Source organism: Lipotes vexillifer, unplaced genomic scaffold, assembly GCF_000442215.2.
Source record: "Lipotes vexillifer unplaced genomic scaffold, Lipotes_vexillifer_v1.1 scaffold1197, whole genome shotgun sequence".
NCBI lineage: Eukaryota > Metazoa > Chordata > Mammalia > Artiodactyla > Lipotidae > Lipotes > Lipotes vexillifer.
Window position 1 is genome coordinate 580,278 of NW_006780020.1, and position 22,086 is coordinate 602,363.

Genomic DNA, 22,086 nt, shown 5'->3' on the forward strand with positions numbered 1-22,086 from the left:
TTGGCCAAAGAAGGCTGGGCTGTGGGCTCTGTGTGTACAGAGTGAGACTCTGTGAGGCTCAGCAGAGAGCAACTGCTCAGGGCTGACAGCTGAACAGAGATACCAAAGTTTGCTCAATACTGGTACATGGAGTTCAAGCCTGGGCATAGTGGACGTGCTGAACATTTGGGGCATTTAGTTGAGACTCCCAAAAGGCCATGCTTTAGGAGTAAGAACTAAGTCCTAGAGTAAAGGCCATGCCCAAGGACCAAAGACAAAACCAAAAGAGACTCTCCCAAACACAACTTAAAACCAAACCTGAAAGGAACAAGAGGCTCCATCAGTAACTTAACTACCTGCCAGACCAAAACTCAAAACCCTTGAAAAGAATGCAGGAAAATCTAGACTCCCTACAATGTATCATTCATGTCTTCCATACAATAAATAATTATTACCTGTGCAAAGATGAAGGAAAGTGAGATACATAGTCTAGAGAAAAAAATCAATAGAAAAAGACCCCAAGAGGACCTAGATGTTGGAATGAGCAGAAAAGGATTTAACACAACTATTATAAACATGTTTGAGGATTTAAAGGAAGAAGTGGACATAATGAGGGAACATCTTAGCAGAGACATGGAAAATATTTTAAAAATGGGATTTATAAAACAGATAAGTACAATATCTGAAATGAAAATTTCACCTTATAAAATCAACAGAAGATTAAAAAGTGCAGAGAAAACCTTAAACTTGAAGAATCGATAGAAATTATCTAAATTGAAAAACAAAGAGAAAAAAATTGGGGGAAAAAAAATGAACATAGTCTTAGTGTCCCATGGGACAATATCAAACTGTAACATACCTGTATCAGGAGCCCAGAAGGGAAGAGGAGATAATACGGTAGAAAAACCATGCAAAGAAATAAGGGCCAAAATTTCCCAAATTTGGCAGAAAACATCATCCTACAGATCCAAGAAGCTCAGCAAACCTCAAGTAGGATAAATACAAACACACACCTAGGAATATAATATCCAAAGGGCTGAAAACCATGGATAAAGAGAAAGTCTAAGCAGCAGCCAGAGGAAAAAAGACATATGGGGGAAAACAATACAAATGACAACTCACTTCTCATCAGAAACAGATGCAAGAAGACACCAGAGCAAGGTCTTTAAAGTGCTGAAATAGAGAAAGTGTTCTCTAGAATACACAATAGAATTCTATCCAGTAAAAATATTCTAGGAGTGAATTCCCTGGCGGTCCAGTGGTTAGGACTCCGCACTTTCACTACTAAGAGCCTGGGTTCAATCCCTGGTCAGGGAACTAAGATCTCGCAAGCCAAGTGGTGAGGCCAAAAAAAAAAAATTCTAAGAAAATGAGGGTGAAATAAAGACGTGCTCAGATAAACGAAAGTTGAAGAGAGTTCACTGCCAGCCACAAGAAATTCTCAAGGAAATTCTCCAGATGGAACTCAGATGAGCAAAAAGGAATGAAGAGCACTGGAAATAACAAATATGTAGATCAATATTTTTAAAATTGTCTTAAATTACATATTAATTATGTCAGTAAAACTGGAAAATTTTGTCTTTTGCATTTTCTTAAAAAGACAACTATTTAAAGCAAAAACAGTAATACTGTATTGTGAGTTTTGTATATGCTTATGAAATATAAGACTCTCAGCATAAAGGACAATATTGGGGGTGTAAATGGCATTATATTATTGTAAGAGTGTCATGTTTTACATGAAATGGTACAATATTAAATCTTTTTAAAAGGACTATAATCAAAAGTATTCGAAGAAACTTTAGGAAAACATTTATAAAACCTTAGGTGAGCGAAGCCTCCTAAAATAAGACAAACCCAGGGGCCTTAAAGGAAATGACTGGCAAATTTAACTACAAAACAACATATTTTTTTGCATGTCTCCTGGACTGCAGGAGACACTCAAAACAACATCAAATATAAATAACCAACTGGTAAAAAATATTTACAACACATATGAAAGACAAAGGTTTATCATTCTTATTATACAAAAAAAGCCTCTACAAATTGTTGTGAAAAAAAGATGAACAATCCAACAGAGGAGAGAGCAAAGGATATGAACAGGCAATTCCAAGAAGAGAAAACCCAAATAGTAAATATAGGAAAAACTGCTTACCCTGTCTACTGACCAGGGGAATTCCAATTAAAGAAACAATGAGATAACATTTTGTCCCCAGTATATTGATAAAAACAGAGAAATGACATCCAGTGCTAGTGAGAATGTGGAAAAAAGGAGCATTCTCATCCCTTGCTACCAGAAAGGTGAATTGTTATAATCCTTTTGGGAAATAAGATGACAGTATTTACTAAAATTTAAAACATACATGCCCTTTGACCCTGTATTCCCACTTTGGGGAATCTATCATATAATTCCTGAATAAGTACAAGAATGTTTATGGCAGTATTGTTTGCAGTTCTCCCCCAAAAAAAACAAAAATCTGAAACAATCCAAAGTCCATCAGTAAGAAAACAGTAGAATCCATTCTGTATATGAACAATATAGAATTATACATAGATACTAAAAAGGAATGAGTAAGATCTTTATTTTTTTTAAGATCTTTATTTTTTTTTACTAGGTGGGATATGCATGATACTTTTATTTTTAGGTGGAAAATTAATTTATAGAGTAATAGGTACAGTTTGCCTAATTTTTATGAAAATACAAACAAAAAACCTCAGATAAAATCCTGCAGATACAAGCTCCCAATGGCCAAAGCTAGAACAATTTGAGCAATAAGATAAAGAAGTATAGGGCTTCCCTGGTGGTGCAGTGGTTAAGAATCCACCTGCCAATGCAGGGGACACGGGTTCGAGCCCTGGCCCAGGATGATACCACATGCCACGGAGCAACTAAGCTGGTGCGCCACAACTACTGAGCCTGCGCTCTAGAGCCCACAAGCCACAACTACTGGAGTCTGCATGCCTAGAGCCCGTGCTCCACAGCAAGAGAAGCCACTACAATGAGAAACCCACGCACCGCAACGAGTAGTAGCCCCCACTCGCCACAACTAGAGAAAGCCTGTGTGCAGCAACAAAGACCCAACTCAGCCAAAAATAAATAAATTTATTTATTTATTAAAAAAAAAAGAAAAGCATACAGCCAAAGTATAAATAATAAATATCCATGAGTCCATACTGGTATAAACTATTGGTTAATAAATACATGGGGAGAAGTGGCAAATCTGTGCAGAATTCCAAATGATTTATGTAGGTACTCTGTCCACGAGAAGTCCCCACTACTTAGGTGTGGGCTCTACATAGTGACTTCTTTCTAAAGAGTATAGCATATATGGAGGGAGGTGGTAGCTTGACCCTGGAGAACCCTGAAAACACTGTCTCAACCAGGTGATCAAGGTCAACCTCAACAGTGATAAGTCATGTAGATGGTATGTAACCTGGATATGATGTGATGAATGGTGGTCTTCCTCCTCCAAAGCCATAACCTCAGTCTAATTATGAGAAAAACATCAGACAAATCCCAGTAGAGGGACATTCTACAAAATACCTGGCAGATACTCCGCAAAACTGTCAAGGTCATCAAAAACAAGGAAAGTCTGGGAAGCTGTCACAGCCAAGAGGAGCCTAAGGAGACATGACAATTCAATATAATGTGGTGTCCTGGATAGGATCTAGGACATTAGGTAAAAATGAAGGAAATCTTAAACCATGGACGTTAGTTAAGGATAATGTATCAATAATGTTCGTTCATTGTAATAAATGTACCTTACTAATACAAGACAATCATAATAGGGGAAACTGGGTGTGGGGTATATGGGAACTCTCTATACTCTCTCCTCAGATTTTCTGTAAATCGAAAATGGTTCTAAAAGTTAAAGTCTGTTTTTCAAAAATCCTACACATCCATGTAATTATATTTATCCACAGATATGTGTATGGATGTGGAGAAAGAGGTAGAAGGACACACACTGGGCTGCAAAACCTGGTTACATTCATGGGGTGGAAAGAGAGGCCAGTGGGAAGAGATGATTAAGATAGTTTCACCTGTAGGGACTTCCCTGGTGCTCCAGTGGTTAAAGCTCCTTGCTCCCAATGCAGAGGGCCCGGGTTCGATCCCTGGTTGGGGAACTAGATCCCGCATGCCGCAGATCCCGAGTGCCGCAACTAAGACCTGGCACAGCCAAATAAATAAATATTTTTTTAAAAAGATAGTTTCACCTGTTAAAACAAGTATGTACAGAATATTGCTTCTGAAATTTAAAATTATACATTAAAAATAGTAATAGAAATACCAATGGACTGTAACTGTACACATCTTAAGGAGTCAGTTGAAATGAGGGATTTTGACTCTATGCCTCTATGGATAGTACCATGTTGCCCTTCTGTGTCAAAAGCGTAAAATCCTATGACCGTCGCCTGATCATTCTCTTTCCCAAATCTATCTCAATAGGAACACACTACTACATTGAACCTAGACGCATGAAATGGAATGCATCCCTGGAAAAGGTAGGATTCTTCAGTTCTTTGTTTGCTTTTTAATTAATTGATTGATTGATTTTAATTTTTAAAATTATGTTTAAATTATGATTTTAAAAAATGTCTTCTTGGGAATTCCCTGGTTGTCCAGTGATTAGGACTCGGCCCTTTCACAGATGGGCCCCGGGTTCAATCCCTGGTCAGGGAACTAAGATCCCACAAGCTGTACGGCAGGGTCAAAAAAAAAAAGTCTTCTTGTAGACAGTTTAGAATATACAAAAATGTATAAGAAAAACAATATCAAACACCTACAGCTCCAGTATCCACTATCATTATTTTTTTATTATTTTTTAATTTCCTTCTAGGGCTTCTTTCAATGCACACGTGGAGTAGTTTGATTTTTTTCTCATTACAAAAATAATAAATATTCAATATAGAAACAAATCTTCAAAACAGAAAACACGGATATACAAAAAGAAGAAAATGAAAATCACATATAATCCCACCACTTAGCATTTATCCATGCATCCTGCAGACATTTTTCTCTGCATTTACTTTTCTCTAGACAAAATTGGGACTCATTCTTTTTTTTTAATTGGAGTATAGTTGATTTACAATGTTTCACGGTACAACAATGTGATTCAGTTATACATATATATACATATATATACATATTCTTTTTCAGATCTTTTTCCATTATAGGTTATTATAAGATATTGAATATAGTTCTCTGTGCTATGTTGTTTACCTATTTTATTTATAGTAGTGTGTATCTGTTAACCCCAAATTCCTAAGTTATCCCTCTCCGCCCTTTCCCCTTTGGTAACCATAAGTTTGTTTTCTATGTCTGTGAGTCTGTTTCTTTTTTTAAAAAATAATTAAATAATGATTTTTTTAATATATAAATTATTTTATTTATTTTTGGCTGCGTTGGGTCTTGCTGCGCGCGGGCTTTCTCTAGTTGCTGTGACCGGGGGCTATTCTTAGTTGTGGTGCGCGGGCTTCTCATTGCGGTGGCTTCTCTTGCTGCGGAGCACAGGCTCTAGGTGGGCAGGCTTCAGTAGTTGTGGCACGTGGGCTCAGTAGTTGTGGCTCACGGGCTCTAGAGCGCAGGCTCAGTAGTTGTGGCTCATGGGCTTAGTTGCTCCGCGGCATGTTGGATCTTCCCGGACCAGGGCTCGAACCCGTGTCCCCTGCATTGGCAGGCAGATTCTAAACCACTGCACCACTAGAGAAGTCCCGGGAATCATTCTTTATACCCAGTTTTGTTTCCCCTGTTTCTTTGAACTCAATATATATCATGAGCACATTTTCTCTTCATTAACAATACTCCTGGAGCTCACCTCTCCTTCAAACAGCTGTTTTCCGAGCACCTGCTCTGTGCTACAACCAACATATTGCCTGGCCTGGAAGAGCTGACACTCTGGTGGCGGAGGCAGGAAAAAACCCAAACACACGAATCAATATATAATCACAATTTGAAGAAGTGTTATGACGGAAATACAGAGGGTATATAGTGATAGAAACAATATTGAGGGTGGGATTTGTTGGGGTGGTCAGGGGAGGCCTCTGTAAGGAGGTGGTGTTAACCTGAGACCTGAGACCGAGAGGAGGCTGGGGTGGGCTTTGGTGCTGGGAGAAAATAATCTTATAGGTGTACCTGGAACCTCGTGAGGTCCTGCCCAAACTAGCAGAATCACTGGAGCCAGAACACGACTCCTAGCTCCCCATCCAAAGCTCTCTGCACTTGACTGCTGTGGCTAGTGTGGGCTCCACTGCACTGAGGTGGGGAACAGCCACACTGGCATCACGGATGTGCGACCTATATAGCCCCATGGGGCCCTCCCCCATAAGGGCCTCGCCCTTGGAGTTTAATGCTCTGCTGTCACTGTCTTGAAATTCTTAAAAATTTATCTTTGAACTGGTGTTTTGTAAGTGACAGCCCATGGACAGTGAGCAGAGGAGAGAAGTACAACATGGGTTTGCTTATGTATAAGGATGTATACTGATACGTTGAGAATTGTCCCAGCATTCTCGATGCCCGGTGAGCACAGATTCCAGTGGACCCACGTTGCATGGGAATTCAGCGAGACTCAAGGCAAGCACAAGGTAAAAGGGTTACTCTGAGAATAAGTGGGGACATAGCCCTGAGAGGCCATGCCTTCCATTTGAGTTGGGACTTGCTTGAATGCAGAAAGAAGGCACCAATGTTCTAAGAAAGATGAATGACCAAAGAACCCTATCATATTCTCTCTTACTCATGTGCCTTTGTGTTAGCCAACTATTTATGCTGAAGATGACAGCAGAAGGAAAAGAAAAGACAGAGCAACCCAGAGTTCCTTTTCCTTCCAGCCTTCCCTGACTCATCAGTAAGCTGTGGCTGGAACGTGCATGTCTCAAGAAGTGAAATAAAAACAGTTGAGTATATTCTGTGCAGCACTTCCACTACTGTGGCAAGCACAAAATACAAACGCGTGGACAAGTTACAAAATGCAAACTGTGTAATTCAGTGGTTCCACACGTGAGTTAAACTCTCATAGATGTTTGCCTTTAAAACTGGCATTGAGGGACTTCCCTGGTGGCACAGTGGTTAAGAATCTGCCTGCTAAAGCAGGGGACATGGGTTCGAGCTCTGGTCCTGGAAGATCCCACATGCCACGGAGCAACTAAGCCCGTGCACTGCAACTACTGAGCCTGCGCTCTAGAGCCCGTGAGCCACTACTACTGAGCCCGCATGCCACAACTACTGAAGCCTGTGCACCTAAAACTCTGCAACAAGAGAAGCCACCGCAATGAGAAGCCCATGCACCGCAATAAAGAGTAACCCTCCCTCGCTGTAACTAGAGAAAGCCCGCGTGCAGCAACGAAGACCCAGTGCAGCCAAAAAAACAAATAAATAAATTTATATAAAAAAATAAAATAAAATAAAACTGGCATTGCACAATGTGAACGCAAATGGTAAAATTCGTGCTGATAATTTACAATTTTTTTTTCTTTCCTTAGAACAACATTAAATAGCAAATGAAAAACACCATGACAAGTTGAGATAATAGAGAGACCAGAGAAGAAAGGAGAAAGCCTTACACTCTATTGCTTTCAACAGCACTTTTCTTCCTGTCTTTTGTACAAGGGGCTCTGAATTTTCATTTTGCACCGGCTCTTGCAGATTAGAGAGCTGGCCCTGGGGGCAGCCTAGAGAAAAACCCTGGGATCTCGGCTTCTGAGTGAGGCACATGAGATAAAAGAAGAGAAAAAAACCTGGCTGAGACAGCAGCACAGTTTATTTAGCTTTAATTCAAAATGATATTAGCAGCAACATGTACCTACATGTGTTAAAAGCTGATGCTCAACTTTTTTTTAAGATTTTTTTTTTGATGTGGACCATTTTTTAAAAAGTCCTTACTGAATTTGTTACAACATTGCTTCTGTTTTTTGTTTTGTTTTGTTTTGGTTTGGTTTGGTTTGGTTTTTTGGCCACAAGCCATGTGGGATGTTAGCTCCCCGCCCGATCAGGGATCGAACCCATACCCCCTGCATTGGAAGGCGAAGTCTCAACCACTGGCCTGCCAGGAAAGTCCCATCATTTTTTCTTTTTTAATTTGTCTTTGTCCATTCTACTCGGAATCTTTAAAATTTGTTTTAAAAATCATAAGATATACGTAAGCTCTCCGTAGTTAATTCAGAAACTATCTAACGAAGCAATATGTGCAAATTTCCTTTTGCTGCTCACTGAAATCCCTGGCTCCACCCAGAACTTGCGGCAGTGAGTCCCTGGTTCTGCGCCCTTTTCTTGAGGCTCAGAGAGAGGAGATGAGTCACCCACAGTGACCAGCTCATAAATGGAAGGATCTGGACTGGTATCCACATGGGTCTGCGTCCTGCATTGAGTGTGTTCCCCTCATGCCTTCAGCAGAACCATTAGTAACACGAGGAGCCAAGGCAGACACTGGAGAGGATCACAAGTGTGTCTGGCCCAGATTCTGCTCTATAATGACAGGCCTCCGCGCCTGCCTGGGAAATCCTAACCAGATATTAATTTCACCACCGTCAATGGCCTTCATAATATTTTTGTTTTAAAAAATTATGATTCCTAAAAAAAAAAAATATGATTCCAAGTAAGAAGATCAAGTACATTATTAATTCCTGTGATCTCAACTCTCAGATGAATTCATGCAATTTAGTGCCTCTTAATGCAGTCAGATGGAAGTTGCAAAGCAGGCTGCGTCGGACATAACAGATTTCTAAATGAACTTGACTAATATAAACACAGTATTGGGGGCAAGGGCAGGCTCTACTGAGTGGAGATGATATCTGATAGTCTTTGGATGGTCAGGGCCCAGTAGAGAGTCTAGCTCAAGGTAAATACTCAATATGTTGGCCAGACTGAATTAGTCAGTGTGCACAAAGGTTTCTCATCCTCATGTCCTTAAAAGGAAAAGATGCCCCAGTTTTTCTGGCGTTTCAATGCAACATAGCAAAGCTAGCCCCTCATTTGTGAAGATGCTTTCAAGCTTAGCAGCTTAGCAGCTATGGCATGATGTAATTCCACCAGGAAGACCCCTCATCTTGTAAGGTATCTGACCAGTTCATAACAATCCACATTTTCTGAGAACTGCCCTCTCCCCACAGTGGGGAGCCATTTGTTAGGACAGGACCCCTTCCTTTCTCCTGGCCACAGGGCATGGTACCAGGGTGAATAAGATACCTGAATTGGGCTCATCCAATTCTCTTTCCAAGGGACTAAGCATTGGGGCTCAGCAGTTCTGCTTGGTTTCTAGTGTGACTGGGATGAGGAAAATGACAAAATTTGGGATCCATACTGTAGCCCTCTTGTGCCATGTGCCTGTATAGATAGAGAAAACCAATCTGTAGAGGGAAAGATTGCTTGGGAGAAAGAAGAGATGAGGGCTGGCTCCTGGCAGCCATGTTTGCACCATGTGATCTTGCCTTTGACCACAGCTGACTGGACCCACGTGGCAGCAGATCCAAGTCTGGCCAGTGAGACCTTCCCCCAGGAATTTCTCCATGGCTGGAACTACATATGTGGCATTTGGAAACTAGGGAGCAGACATGTTCTAGACCAAAGAAACAGAGAATCTGGTCTGCACGCAGCCTGGTAAAAGCATGTCTGTGACAAATGATGGCGAGAAAGGCCTTCGTTGGTCCCCAGAGTGCTCTTCTCCCTCCTTCTGGGCCTGCTGGCATTCCTCCTTGTGGGTTCCAGGAGACACAGGCCTTTTTTTTTTTTTTTTTTAATAAATTTAGTTATTTTATTTTTGCCTGCATTGGGTCTTCATTGCTGCACATGGGTTTTCTCTGGTTGCAGCGAGTGGAGGCTGCTCTTCATTGCACTGCACGGGCTTCTCACTGTGGTGGCTTCTCTTGTTGAGGAGCATGGGCTCTAGGCGTGTGGGCTTCAGTAGTTGTGGTGAGTGGGTTTCAGTAGTTGTGGCACATGGGCTCAGTAGTTGTGGCTCGTGGGCATGTGGGATCTTCCCCGACCAGGGCTTGAACCCATGTCCCCTGCACTGGCAGGTGGATTCTTAACCAATGCGCCACGAGGGAAGCCCCGTGAAGTCCTTTTTTATTTAAGGAGCTTGAGTTGACTTTATTACCTGCAACCAAAAGAGTTCTAACTGATTCTCAGGACTCCCATGCCTTGTCCTAGGCCTCCTGAAGCACCCATTACTTTTGGATTCGGTGAGATGTGACAGTGCCCTTCTGGTAAATTCATATTCTCGTCACTTAAGCTAGTTTGAATACGTCTTTGCTGTTTGTTTCCAAAAGAGCTTCCATTTCCAAAGTCCCTTCTGCTTCATTTTAAATGCTGAATAGTATTTCATCCCAGAGAGAAATCTTAATTTTCACAACCATTCCGCCTTCATTGCAAGACCCCATACTGGGAACTGTAGTAGTTTAATGATAGTAGAATTCATAGATATTAGAATAGGGTTTCCCTGGTGGCACAGTGGTTAAGAATCCGCCTGCCAATGCAGGGGACACGGGTTCGAGCCCTGGTTCCCGAAGATCCCACATGCCACGGAGCAACTAAGCCCTTGCGCGACAACTACTGAGCCTGTGCTCTAGACCCTGAGAGCCACATGCCTAGAGCCCGTCCGTGCTCTGCAACAAGAGAAGCCACCGCAATGAGAAGCCTGTGCACCGCAACAAAGAGTAGCCCCCGCTCTCCACAACTAGAGAAAGCCCGCACGTAGCAACAAACACCCAACATGGACAAAAATAAATTTAAAAAAAAAGATACTGGAATAAAGCCTAGAGATCAAGAAAGACTTCATTCTTAACATACACACACTACTATGTATAAAATAGATAACAAGGACTTACTGTACAGCACAGGGAACTACACTCAATATCTTGTAATAATCTATAATGGAAAAGACTCTGAAAAAAGAATATATGCATACCGAACATATACTGAATCACTTTGCTGTACACTTGAAACTAACACAACATTGTAAATTAACTACACTTCAATTAAAAAAGAAAGACAGATGGGGACTTCCCTGGCGGTCCAGTGGTTAAGACTTCGCCTTCCAATTCAAGGAGCAGTGTTGTAGCAAATTCAATAAAGACTTTAAAAATGGTCCACATCAAAAAAAAAAAAGAAAATCTTTAAAAAAAAAAGAAAGGAAAAAAGATTTCATTCCATATGAACTTTGAATGTATTAACTATGCAAATGAATAGATGCATGAAAGTCTTCACAACGGAGCGGAAATCTGTGTTGACTGTTGAACAACAAGCAGGATGTTTTTCTAGAAGAGAAAAATGTAGGGAACGGGGAATTCCTAATAGAGGGACAGCAAAGCAAAGGTGTAGAGGCAAGAAACAGAAGTGGATTATGGAAGACTTTTTTAACTAGGAAAAGGAGCTGGCATCTCTAAATTCGAATCTGCATTAGACTAACAGTCCCAAATGTTAAGGTATACTGGTCATCCAAATAAAGTCCAACTTTTAAAAAAGTTAAAATTAAAAAAAAAAGAAAAGGAGTTGGCAAGTGACAAAGTCAAGATTTAAACCCAGGCCTGTCTGGCTCCTACGTGCTCACGAGTGACCACTGTCCCTTTTGCAGGGATCTGGGTCCCTTTGGATTTGGGGCAGATTGCTTCCCACTTGGGGTCTGTTAAAGGAGGATTGAAGTAGATGATACCTAAGGCTCAGTCTAGGCTTACATCCTGTGAATCTAAGTTCCAACTGACCACATTTCGTTTGCCGGCCACCCTGGATCTGGTGGATCAGATAAGCCTTTCAAGGATAGGAGATTTTGCAGGGTTTCTAGGAATTTCTAAGAAAGCTCTAAGTTTCTCAGAGGCAACCAGGGACTTGTTTCGAGGCCCAGGCCCCATCTCAGAACACTTTTGAGATGGGAGTACAGCCTGCAGGCTCAAAGCACTTGACCTCCTGGCCCAAGATCATATATTACATCCCACCGGGGGAGAAATGCCCACCAGGGAATTCCAAGAGCCATTTCCAGGCACATCCAATGGCAAACTGTGAGTAACAGGATTCCTCTGAAAGGACCCACTCCAGGGATGATAAACTGGGGACTGAGGGCCCACTCGGGCCCTCTGGCCTGTTTCAGCAGCACAATGTTCACTAAAAACTTTGGACTACTTGACACACATTTAAAAATGGGAGATTTCCAGATTTCTAGATTCTCATGAAAAATGGAAAGACCTGACAACACTGGGCCCTTATTCCCACGACCCGCTGGACCCTGGATGCCCCTGTGTGGTGGCGCCTGCCTCACCCTTGAGTTCCCACTCGCCTCACACATCTCACCAAGTCAGCCTGGCCCCTGGAGGCACGTGAGTTTGAGACCCTTGATCTAGGTCAACTCTCTGGTTTTATAGGTGAAGAAACTGAATCCTTGAGAGGGGAAGGGATTTAACTAAGGTCACAGAGACTGGAGACTCCAGCTAGTTTCCAAGGTCCGACTTCCAATCCTGTGTTTCTTTTAGAGCGCAAGCCAGGAACGAGAAAACCAGCAATCCCTGTGCCTGTCGTGAAGGTTGAGGGCCTACTGTATGCCAGGTGCCTCTCGCAGAATGAAGTAGCAGTTCCCGCTGGGCTGCTATCCCCAGAGTCTCAAGTAACCCCCCACCCCCACCCCCATCCCAACAGGTTTGGGAATCCCCGCTATGTTCTCACTCAGAAAGGTCCAGCTGCCAGAAGAGAAATACCCTGGGCCCTTCCTTCTTTACCGCTCAGCATTTGGCTGTGGCTTCCTGTAGGAAGCCTGCCCTGGCACCCCAAGGCTGAGTTCCATCATGCCTGATACGAGTTTTAATTCTTGTGCTTCCCTCATCAGGGCATTTAACACTGAATTGCAGGTAACAGCAACAACAACAAAGACATCAACAAAATAGATACCATTTGATTAGGCATTTACAATGTGCATAACAATACTCTCACTCATCTCTGTAAGAACCCCCTAGGCTCTGGGAAGTAAAGTAAATTGACCCCAAATCTCACAGCTGGAAGGGGATTCAGGTCTCCTTGCCTGACAAGAAGCTGATGCCCTTCCTATTTTCTGTACCTCAGTTGCTAGAAAGGGGTTTTCAGAATCAAGGGAGACCTGAAGCCCTGAGGATGTGGATTTACCCCATCACCTCAACTTTCCAGGTTCTGCACATGAATCTTACAATGTCAGGCCTGCACAGATGGGGAGCTTGGGAGTCGCCCTAGGAGGGAACCGCAAGGGGCTTGGCAGGGGTTTTGTAAATGTGGACGGCGGATTGCAAGCTTCTGCAGGTGTCCTGTCCCGCCCCCCGCCCCCAACCCCTCACCCCAGCTCAGGACTGAGGTGAGTCACCACTAACCAGTTTGGATTGACACCCCAAATTTCTGAGCCAGAGTGGAGGTAAGGCTCATTTAGCTAAACTCCGGTAATTTACATGATAGTTCTTATTTTAAAATCTAAGTTCTAGGGGACTGCCCTCGTGGTCCAGTGGGTAGGACTCCATGCTCCCAATGCAGGAGGCCTGGGTTCGATCCCTGGTCAGGGAACTAGATCCTGCCTGCATGCTTCAACTAAGAGTTCGCATGCCGCAACTAAGATCCCACGTGCTGCAACTAAGTCGTGGTGCAGCCAAAATAAATAAATAAATAAATATTTTAAAATCTAAGTTTTGGACTTCTGAATAAATTTCTGTTGTTGTAAGCCCCCTGCCCAAACTCTATTTATATCCCACCCCTCCCCCCCAATAAAAAACACCTTGTGAAAGCACATTGGCCCAACAAACTGTCTCCCTCTATTTCCAGCCTAATGTATAAAATCAGTTGATCATTTAAAAACTTCTGCTATGTTTGATGTGCAAAGATGTTCATCTGAGTGCTGACTCTAACAGCAAAGAAAAAGAAAAAGAACACAACCTCAATTTCCAACATGGAAACTGATTAAAGAGTCAAGGTACTACCATCCACGCAGTAGGAAACTCTGCAGGGAGTGAAAATATGTACTTATTTTATTTTTTAATGTTTATGTAATGACTTGAAAAGTACTCATGATATTATGGATTCCTCATTGCTTTTCAAATTACAAAAGTAATCCCTTTTCACTATAAAAATAAAATAAAACACTCCAGAAACGTTTAAGGTAAGAGGTGAAGCTGCCCCACAAACATACCTACCTCCAGCCCCAGTGGTAACATGCAGTGTATTCATGATATACTGGTACTTTAAGAATCAGAATAAAATTGTATATATTCATTAGCATCACTTTTTTAAAAACCTGTGCATTGGAATAGAAAAAAAGCGTATTTATACACCCATGTTCATAGCAGCATTATTCACAATAGCTAAATGTGGAAGTAACCCATGTGTCCATCAGTGGATAAATGGATAAGTAAAATATGGTCTATCCATACAATGGAATATGAGTCAGCCTCAAAAAGGAAGGAAATTCTGACATACGCTACAACATGGATGAACCCTAAAGGACACTATGCTAAGTGAAAGAAGCCACTCACAAAAAGACAAATACAGTATGAGTCCACTTATATGAGGCACTTAGAGGAGTCAAAATCATAGAGACAGTAGATTGGTGGTCGCCAGGGGCTGGGAAGAGGAGGGAATGGGGAGTTATTGTTTAATGAGTACAGAGTTTCAGCTTTACAAGATGAAAAGAGCTACAGAGATGGATGGCAGTGATGGTTGCACAACATTATGAATGTATTTAAAACCACTGAACCGTACACTTAAAAATGGTTAGGATGGCGAATTTCATGTTATGTGTATTTTACCACGATAAGAAAAAAATGGGGGAAAAAAAGGCTAGACAAAAATACAACAACATTTTAGTACTTCTGTTTGGGTGATGGGGCTGTGGGTAATTTTTTTTTTCTTTTTCTTTCTGCTTTTCTTCGTTTTCCAAAGAATCCTTTTTGGGAAAAATGAACAATAAAAATAAAAATGATAAATTGAATCTTTTCTCTTTCTTCATCTTACTTCACCCAAGAATCAGTACTAGTTCAAGATTCCGTTTGTGTAGAATTTGGCTGCATCCAAGCCAGGTTGACCACCACCATGGCAAGCCATAATAATGAGAGTTACCTTTTTTGAGCCAGCTTGTTGGTAAGGAAACTGAGGCTCAGAGGAGGTCTGTGATGTGGGAAAAGCCCGAGAGAGACCCAGCATGGAGATCCATGGGAAGTCACCCTGTGGTCTCTCCATTGAGGTCAGTTCAGTTCAACAAACATGTTTTGTTTTGAGCACGGAGGGTGGGCCAGGATCTGTGTCCTGTGCCAAGGGCTGGGGAACGGGAGTGACCCAGGCACCATCCTGCCTTATAGTCTGGTTGTGCTGACACAGAGTGCTCAAAAGGAGCTGGTGGTTGGGCCACATGTTACCATGGAATCTCCAGCTAAAAGCTTAACTCAATCCAAGCACCATCACCTTTGTTCATGCAACCAACTGATGATTTCCAGTTTTCATGATTAGAAACAGTGCTCCGGTGAACATTCTTGGACCTACATCTTTTTTTTAAAATAAATTTATTTATTTTATTTTATTATTTATTTTTGGCCACATTGGGTCTTCGTTGCTGTGCATGGGCTTTCTCTAGTTGCTGTGAGCGGGGGCTACTCTTCCTTGCAGTGTGTGGGCTTCTCTTGTTGCGGAGCACGGGCTTCAGTAGCTGTGGCACATGGGCCTAGTTTCTCCGCGGCATGTGGGGTCTTCCTGGACCAGGGCTCGAACCCGTGTCCCCTGCATTGGCAGGCGGATTCTTAACCACTGCGCCACCAGGGAAGCCTATTCCTGAACGTACCTCTTAGAGCACAGCTGTGCTTATTTCATCATTTCATCCCAACAAATGAAATTGCTGGATCAAAAGGTAAGTGTATTTCCTATGCTTTTAAAACATATTGCCCTTGACTGCTTTCCAGAAAGTTGCACCAATGTACCCTCTCAGCAGCACGGTATAAGGGTCCTCTTGGGCCCTTGCAGCCATAATGGCAGTTAGCAAAATATTTGATAATTTGATAGCCAAAAATGATTTTTTTCATAGATTCATTCAAGCATTTATGAGTCACATGCACTGTGCTGGTCAGTGGAGATACTGTGGGGACAAGATAGGAGGAGTCTCTGCCATGGGAGCCTCTGTCTAGTGGGAAAGAAGACAATTTAAGGAGTAATTATTACCTTGAGAAGCAGTGGTGTCAGAGGTGTTGTGAAAAGGGGAAAGGAGCAGCTTTGGGCACTACTGGAAACATAGGAGGAGTTAACTACTTATGGTGTCTGGGGAAGCCACATTTAAACAGAGACCAATTAGTACACTGGAAATAGTATTTGGTTTTTATAGGCCATTTGCATTTCCTCTTTTTGTGCGTTGCTTCCTTGTGTCCTTTGCACATTTTTTCCTTTAGGGTTTTCTTTAAAAAAATTTTTTTTAATTTAAGATTCACATAACATAAAATTCAACATTTTTGGACTTCCCTGGTGGTGAAGTGGTTAAGAATCCGCCCGCCAATGCATGGGACACGGGTTCGAGCCCTGGCCCAGGAAAACCCCACATGCCACGGAGGAACTAAGCCCATGTGCCACAACTACTGAAGCCCGCGCGCCTAGAGCCTGTGCTCTGCAACAAAGACAAGCCACTGCAATGAGAAGCCCCCGCACCGCAACGAAGAGTAGCCCCCCGCTCGCCGCGACTAGAGAAAGACTGCGCGCAGCAACAAAGACCCAACTCAGCCAAAAATAAATAAATTTATTTTAAAAAAATGGTTCCTTTAAAAAAAACACCATTTTTTAAAACTTTTTATTTTATATTGGACTATAGCCAATTAACAATGTTGTGATAGTTTCAGGTGCACAGCAAAGGGACTCAGCCATACATATCCATGTATCCATTCTCCCTCAAACTCCCCTCCCATCCAGGCTGCCACATGACATTGAGCAGAGTTCCCTGTGCTATACAGTAGGTCCGTGTTGGTTATCCATTTTAAATATAGCAGTGTGTACATGTCGATCCCAAACTCCCTATCTCTTCCCCCCACCCTTCCCCAAACTCACCGTTTTAACATACATAATTCAGTGGCATTTACTACATTCACAATATTGTGCAGTGTGGAGTTCTTTTTTTACTTAATTTATTTATTTTGAAAAATTTCAAGTTCACAAAATGCTTAAAAAGCAATAAAACAGGGACTTCCCTGGTGGTGCTGTGGTTAAGAATCCGCCTGCCAGTGCAGGGGACACGGGTTTGATGCCTGGTCCAGGAAGATCCCACATGCCGCGGAGCAACTAAACCCGTGCACCAAAACTACTGAGCCTGCGCGCCACAACTACTGAAGCCCGCGTGCCTAGAGCCCGCTCTGCGACAAGAGAAGCCACCACAATGAAAAGCCCGCACATTGCAAAGAAGAGTAGCCCCGCTCACCACAACTAAAGAAAGTCCGTGCGCAGCAATGAAGACCCAATGCAGCCAAAAAAAAAAAGCAGTAAAACAAATACCCTAATTTGGGGGATGTTTACTTTTTAATTGCACTTTAACAACTCTTTCCATGTTAAGGATATTAACTCCTTCTCTGGCTTCTGAAGCCAATTTTCTTTGGTTGGCCACTTGTCTTTCACGTACATGTGTGCACATGCGTGAGCACGTGCGACAGTTTATCATCTGCCATGTTTCTTGCCCCCATGTCACCAGTGGCACCATAACTCTCCTTCAGTTAATTAGGAACAAAACAGAAAATCCTCATAGATTTGCATATAGAAAAAATAAAACAATTACATAGAAAGAAAGTTTTTTTGCTTTTTTTTGTTCCCGATTAAGTGAAAGAAAGTCCTGCTGGTGACAAAGAGGCAGGAAATATGCCTCATGATAAACCACGGCCCATAGGGTCCCTGTCAGGCCCTGAAGACCACAGCACAGAGGGGTCGAGATAAGCCGGGTCAGGGTGGGGAGGCAGGAATTCCTGGGCCTCTTTCAGGATCCTCAGTGAAGCTCAAAAAGCTAGGCCTCCAGAACAGGCAGATGATTTGCACACTTCCCAGTCACAAAGGAAACCCAACAGTCAAGAAAGAAAAGAGGCCCAGGGTTCGGTGTTAAGAGACTGGCTGTTAGACTCAGGGAGGGCTGTACTCGACTTGGACCCCACCCTCCACCAGTGCAGGCTTGGATGAACCACCTAACTTCCCAGTTACCTTACCTATAAAAAGAGGGCAGTAAGCCTATCCTCAGAGGAGGGCTGGGGGCACTAAACTTCTGGCACAGTTCACCCAAAGCTACACTGTCTGTCTGGCTCCAAACCCTGAGCTCCGCTCCTGCACGAGGTGCCATGATGGCTCAATGAATGACCTTCCTACTGTTATTAGGAAGCCAAACACAGCCCAGCACTGAAGAGTCAGCCAAGGAAGTGCACTGGTGTCACAGGCCTTCTAAGCAAGCCTGATAAAGGCGAGAAGGGTGCTTTCTTGTTGTCCAGCAGAAACGAGGGTGCCCCTCCATCACCCCCTCCTGTTGGGTCCCTGGCTCATGGCCAATCACTCAAACAAAGACTGGCAGTCTGGGTTCATGGGGAAGGCCCCAGGAGCGGCCGGGGTCTAGGTGTCACTTTGTCTTATGCACACTCGGCCATCCCTGTCCCTTCCTCATCTGGCAGTTCCCCAGTGCCCTTATCAGTAAGATGAGAACCCCAGAGTAGGTACCTCACAGGGGAGTTTCAAGAATCACAGAGGGTAAACCAAGTAATGCTCTCAGTACCACACCTGACAGTTAGTGTTCAATAAATGTTCGCTGTTATTGTTAACCCCCTGTTCCAAAACAGGAACACTGAAACATGTTGGGAAGAAAATATATTGTTATGAGGCAAGATTATAAAGCAGTATATAAAACAGGACCCAATTATTTAAAACAAAAAAAATTATACATATGTAGAAGGGGAATAAGACCAGAAGGAAATGTTGGCAGCACTTAACTCTTGGTGATGAAATTATAAGGAATCTTTTTTTTTCTTTGTGTTTTCATGCATTGTCTACATTTTCCTGCAATGCACATATCACTTTTGCAATCAGGGGGAAAAAAAAATAAGCACTGTGAGAGATGAGAAGAGCTATCACTTGGATCTGGGCTTGTGGAGAGGATACCCCAGAGGAAGTGGGGTTTGAGCAGGGCTTGGAAGGATGGGAGAATTTGAAGAATGGGGGAGGAGAGCCAGGAGAAGCCTTTTTCATGTCCTTGTTTTTTTTTGTCTGTCTCCTCCCCTAGGCTGTGGGCTCCTTGAGGGCACGGTCCATGGTCTAATTTGCTCACTGCTGTATCCCTAGCATCTAAAACAAACAAATTTAAAAAAATCCGAAGAACTGGTACTTAGTAGGTGCTCAATAAATACGGATCTAGTGAGCAAGTAACCTTGAAGCTCCACTTAGCTTGGGAGACAAGGATGCTCTCAGTTCGCTGTCCAGCTGGTGCACTGCCAAAACGGAGGTGCGTGGTTTCCATAGCAACAGAAGAGGGCCTGCCAGGCCAGCAGCAGGAGGCAGACGCAGGGATTGTGAGCTCTGCATCTTGTCAAGGTGTGGCCTGGAAATTGGGAACATGGCGGTGGGCTCTTTCAACAGATGTTGAGGGAAGAGAAGGAGCTTCATAATACAGTTAACTTAGTTGTTCACTGGACAGGTTTGTCAAATCAGTGAATGCTCAGGTAAGTAGTTCAAGTCTTCGAAAAAGTTGGGAGGCTTTTAGTGGGTGGAAGGCTAGGGACTCCGGAAAGTTTGGTTCTAGTCTGAACCTTGCTGTGTGACCTTGGACAAGTTACTTAATCTCTCTGGGCTTCAGCATGTTTATTCATAAAATGGGAGATTTGATCAGCTCTAAAATTGCTCATAAAAAGACGTGTGTGGTAGTAATATAAAATGGTGCAGCCACTGTGGAAAACAGTTAAACACAGAATTATCATAGATTGTCATATGATACCAATTCCACTGGTAGGTATATACCGAAGAGAACTGAAAACAGATACTTAAACAAATACTTGTACTCAAATGTTCATAGTAGTACTATTCACAATAACCATAAGACCATCAACGGATGAATAGATAAAGGAAAGGTTATAGCCATATGGTGGAATTCAGCCATAAAAAGGAATAACAGTGCTACAACGTGGATGAACCTCGAAAACATTATGCTAAGTGAAAAGAGCCAGACTCAAAAGATCAAATATTGTATGATTCCATTTATATTAAATATCTAGAACAGGTAAATCCACAGAAACAGAATGCAGATTGGTGGTTGCCAGGGGCTGGAGGAAGTGGGGATTGGGGACAGAATTTTCTTTTAGAAACGGAAATGTCTTGGAACTTGACAGAGGTCTTGTTTGCACAATATTGGGAATGTAATAAGTGCTGCTGAATTACACACTTTAAAATGATTAATTTTGTTATGTGAATTTCACCTCAATTAAAAAAAAAAAAGAAAGAGAAAGAGCCTAAGATATAGGCAAGACCGAAGGTTCAGTTATAGATGAAATTGGGAGATCATCACAGGCCTCCTACACAATTACACCGCCAAGGTGACATGCAGGAAAAAGCTCCCAGTTGTGGTCAGGACCGGGATCTGGATCTGTGTCTGGCCACTTCCTCATGGTGGGATCCTAGGCCAATCATTCAAGCTCCCTGAGCCTCAGGCTTCCTCTCTGCAAAATGGGCCTGGTGCATCTTCCCTGTTTTCCTCAGAGCACTGTGGATCAGTGATCTGAGAGCACTCTGTGAACCCACGTTCACAGCGTGACCCCTCTGGGAGGTACATCTCAGCACACTGTTTTCTAAGCACGGCAGACTGAGAACCAATTCCTGGTTCATGTGGAGACACTGAGGGGGTTCAGAAGCCACTGGCAAGGAAGGGGCACACCTGGGTTAACCGGTTGGATTACTGGCTCCACCACTATCTGTGTGGCCTTGGGCAAGTCATTCGTTTTCCTGTTTCTTCATTGGTAGAATGTTCTTCATTGGTAGAATATATTTACCTTGGAGAGAGTCTGTATGTATACTGTAGGCCCTCAATAATCAGATCCCTCTTTCTTTGTTTCTTTTTTTTTTTTTGCCGTACGCGGGCCTCTCACTGCTGTGGCCTCTCCCGTTGCGGAGCACAGGCTCTGGACGCGCAGACTCAGCGGCCATGGCTCACGGGCCCAGCCGCTCCGCGGCATGTGGGATCTTCCCGGACCGGGGCACGAACCCGTGTCCCCTGCATCGGCAGGCGGACTCTCAACCACTGCGCCACCAGGGAAGCCCCAGATCTCTCTTTCTTTGTGGCTGCTCTCAAACACAAAAACTGCCGGTTCCCGAGTGGCTGCTCTCAAACACAAAAACTGCCGGTTCCCGAGGTGGCACAGCTAGTTTGGGCTTAGAACACAGATCGCCGGGCTCCGGGTCTGGGGAACTTCCCTCAGCCCTCTAAGCTTCATCATTTATTTTCTCCAACAGGCATTTGGCACCCACTACGACCTAGGAAGGGCGGAGTTGTGTAAGGAGAGACACTCAGCCTAGAATTATGTGCTGTGCAGACCTCACCACTTCAAGAGACAGGTGTTGCTGTCCCCGGCTTACATATTAGGAAACTGTGTTTAACTAAGGCTCAGAGAGGCCAAGTGACCGTCACCAAAACTCTCAACCAGAGAGCACAGGTGTCGAATTCGAACTCTGGTCCTCCCGCGACGCCACCCCCGGAACCCGTGGGCGCGCGTGGCTCTGCGCAAGCAGGGCGCGCGGCGGTGGGAATCCCGAGCGGAGCTGGAAGCCTGGCCCGTTCATTTGCATGCTAATACCCAGAATGCTTTTCCCCCCGCACACCGCTTTTCTTAATGGAAGCGCTCAGTTTGGAACCGTGGAAAGTTTGGAACACATACTTCGCTCCCTCTTTGCAACTGTGGGAACTTCCCGCCCGCACACGCGGTGCCTGCAGCCCAGGGCTCCAAGTTGGGCTGCCTGGCAGCGGCCGTCAGCTCTTCCCAGGCAGATGAACCTCTGTGTCCAACCCGCGCGCGGCAGCATCTCCCGGACGGCCGGGACAAAGCGCCCAGGCCCGCCGGCGGGGCTCATGGCCCGAGCGCTCGGCGACTCGCTGGGCTGCGGGCGCCGGGGATGCTCCCGACCTCAGGAGGCCAAAGGGTGCTCTCTGG